We start from the raw sequence: 3357 nt of genomic DNA, 5'->3' as shown, positions 1-3357 counted from the left end.
TAGGCCTATTTAGTATAAGTTGGTTTTAAACGCACAAGTGCAAACATTTAAACTACTTAAACATGCAAACACACACAGTCACCGGGCAATGATAGGAAATTTGATTAAAGCCACAAATAAAAATGTTTTAAGAAAATGTAAAACACCACAAGCGATGAAATAGTTCCGTCTGCGACAGCACAGGGGCCTGAACATTTGTTTACACTAGACTTACTCAGTAGCCTGTGTATTTGGAATTATTCAGACAGTTTCTGGCTCTTAGATTAACGAACGTTCGGTAAATATGACGCCCCTCGATGTTCATATAAGAACATATTTATTTTAATTGTAACAGAGACTATGTTCTGGTAGAGTAACCAGGAAAACTAACTGTCATCCTAGCCTTCCAATATGGTCATTGTTACAGACGGACTTACCTTTGTCATTCCATTAAGAAAATCGGTTAAGGGTCATCTATATAGCAGGTTAGTGTTGAATTTCAAACACGAATAAATATCTTAAAATTTGCACAAAAATAGTCATGTAATATACCAAAATGTTTGTTTGGACATGTAGTGTCTTAAAATCACAAATAATTTGATGTAGATGCTAACAATTTCTTCTATAGAGTTACTTTGTGGTAAGTTGTAGCATGGAATAATTCTAAGTCACAAAAATAACCAAACCTGAAAAATAGCCCAGCTGTCATGCTCACAGGTGTCTATAGCACAGGCTAGGAGCATTTGTTTGACCGACTTTGACTTTATGTAGGTATAAACACATATTTTGTTTTGACCTTGAAATGCAAATGGCGGCTGTGGATGATATTACACAAATATGGCATAAAGGGAGACATTTCTAAAATGCTCCTATATCATACTTTTAAGACATCTGCTCAAAGTAAGAATGAACTTTTTAGGACAAATTGTCAAACTGGTGAGTTTTGGGCCTTTTTCAGAAATATATATCTTTTACCCCAAACTCAACGGATGAACATTTTTTCCTAAAAACAGTCTTCCTGCCATGTCAAGAGTTCTCTATAGTATCTAATATGAGCATTTTTGACGTTTGAAATACCTTCTTATATACCATAATTGTGTGATATCATTCACAACCGTTATTTGCATTTCAAGGTCTAAATAAAATCAGTGTTAATACATATCATAAAGTCCAATCTAGTCAAACTAATGCTCCTATTTTGTGCTTTAGACCCTTGTTAGCAAAACGCCATGACTGTTTTGCACAATAAATGCGATACAAATGAGTTAATTATGTCCCCCTGAAACATGCATTTTTCTCATGTTTTGTTGAAATTTACGAACTACTGAACAAATTAAATGTCAACAGCAAGGCCCACAGTTTGACATGATACATATCAAAATTGTATCATGTTACTTCTATTAAATTGCACCCTAGTATGGATGTATAGCCTTGCAAAATATCAACTGTTTTGGCTGGTTTGCTGTTTAGATGCCCCTTAAACACATATAATCCTATGTAACAGAAAAGATCGAATACTCGTATCAAGTCACTGTTCGCTGGTTCATACATGAAGTTGCTAAAACCGTGAATTTGATAATACCGCCTAAGAAACATCGCCGCGTCATAGCGATCGAGATCGACATCGCTTAAATAGCATTGAACTATAAATGGGCAGTCGTGACGTCATACAGTGAAGTAATATGTGACCGGGCAATAAAAAGTACAGTGTGTTCCGTAAAATGATCAATTTCATTTCATCGTTGATTTTTTCAAAGTATTGTTGACAGAACTTTATCGGGTGTCGACAGTTTGATCGATCAAGTTACGGCAATTGACGAATTATTTGGTCGTTCATCACTTAACCATAAATGGAATGAAATTTGTGTGCAAACTTAGTTTGCCAAAATTGGGTATGATCTTTCAGAATACCAGTTCAGTATTTTTAGTAAAAACGTCAAATAAGGAAATTATAAAAAAAGAAATGAAGAAACTGGATGGCTGAGGGACACTTTTGCCAGACATTTTTTAGTGATATGAGAGAAAAAGACTCTTTCATTATGTGTGTATGTAGGATAGGGATATTATTCTACCCCCGGGATCACAAAATTTGGCAAAAACCCTCGGCAAGGCTCCGGTTTCACCTCATTCTCATTTTGTGACCCCTCGGCTAGAATATCCCTATCCTACATATACACATATGAAAGAGTCTTATAGTATTTAGAATTAACACAAAACATCAAACAAAAACATCACGATCAGTTAGGAAACCATATATTCCTTGTTATTTTGATATGTTACACTTGATGCTACACGACATCATCCCCCTGGGATAGGAGGAGCAACCAATTCCTCAGCAGCCCTGTCCCTCCTTGTGATATTGTCATTGGTAGGTTTGATGTGTTCTTTCCCTCCAAATCCATCCCCACAAATTGCAGATGATCAGCAATTCCTGAAGCCTCTGCCAAACATCCCTCTGACAATATTGCTAGACACAAAAGGAATTGCAAAACTACAGCAGCCATAGGAATTATTTTCATAATAAATTGATCGCACAAATGATCCTGTTTACAATATAAAATCTTCTTTAGAATGTGTTTTGTTATCCTGATCTAGATCGAGACGGTTCGATCGTATCTCGAAAACCGGTTATATTTGTATTATCATAACAGACCTAACATATTACATATATTTCGGGAAAACATTTACCTGCGAAGCATATCAATTATTTTTTCAGAATTATTGAAAATGCAATAAGAGATCAGTATTTTACCTTAACGTCAGGGAATATCTATGATATATAAAACTACTTACTCGGTGTATTCCGGAAAACGTTCATACGGCAGTCTAAGGGTCGTAGATGTGATAATCTTGTGACGCCTGTTATTATATAATCCCAGATTCACATCTGGTACGGCCGTAAAAGTTCATGATCGTCGCATTATTTTCAGTTTGGATCAACATACAATTATTTGTCTTTGATCGCCATATACATATAGAATTTGTTTCCAAAATATCACGCCATCAATATTTTGTTATCCGCTATACTAATGCTTTGATCATCAGACCACAACTTTTGTAATTGTTTATATTCCTAGTTGTACAATTACACTAATTGCGAACACCTCTTTTTATATATACATTTAAATAGTTTTCCTTCATAACGGTATAGACTAGAAAAATGACTTTCAATTATATCTGTATAGAATAGTTTCAACGTGAATCAATTTTTCTGTTAAAAAACAAACAAAAAACAAAATTCCTTACTGCAGGAGACGCAAAGAAGAAATAACAAAGAATACCGACATCAAAACCAAACCATGATTCAAAATATATTGAACAAGGGCAAAATATAAACAAATATATAGATTAGCAAATGTACAAGGGTAATACGACCAG

At 34.7% G+C, this 3357-nt stretch overlaps 1 long non-coding RNA gene across 1 annotated transcript; it reads right to left on the bottom strand.

Moving 5' to 3' along the window:
• Nucleotides 1-2210: 2210 nt before the first annotated feature.
• Nucleotides 2211-2811, bottom strand: LOC117342236. Its single transcript, XR_004535764.1, has 2 exons — nucleotides 2773-2811; nucleotides 2211-2446 (listed from the first exon to the last, which is right to left on the bottom strand). It is a non-coding gene; the product is annotated as an uncharacterized LOC117342236 (long non-coding RNA).
• Nucleotides 2812-3357: the final 546 nt, after the last annotated feature.

This window comes from Pecten maximus, chromosome 14 (assembly GCF_902652985.1).
Source record: "Pecten maximus chromosome 14, xPecMax1.1, whole genome shotgun sequence".
Taxonomy (NCBI): domain Eukaryota; kingdom Metazoa; phylum Mollusca; class Bivalvia; order Pectinida; family Pectinidae; genus Pecten; species Pecten maximus.
This window is presented reverse-complemented; position numbering and strand designations above follow the sequence as displayed.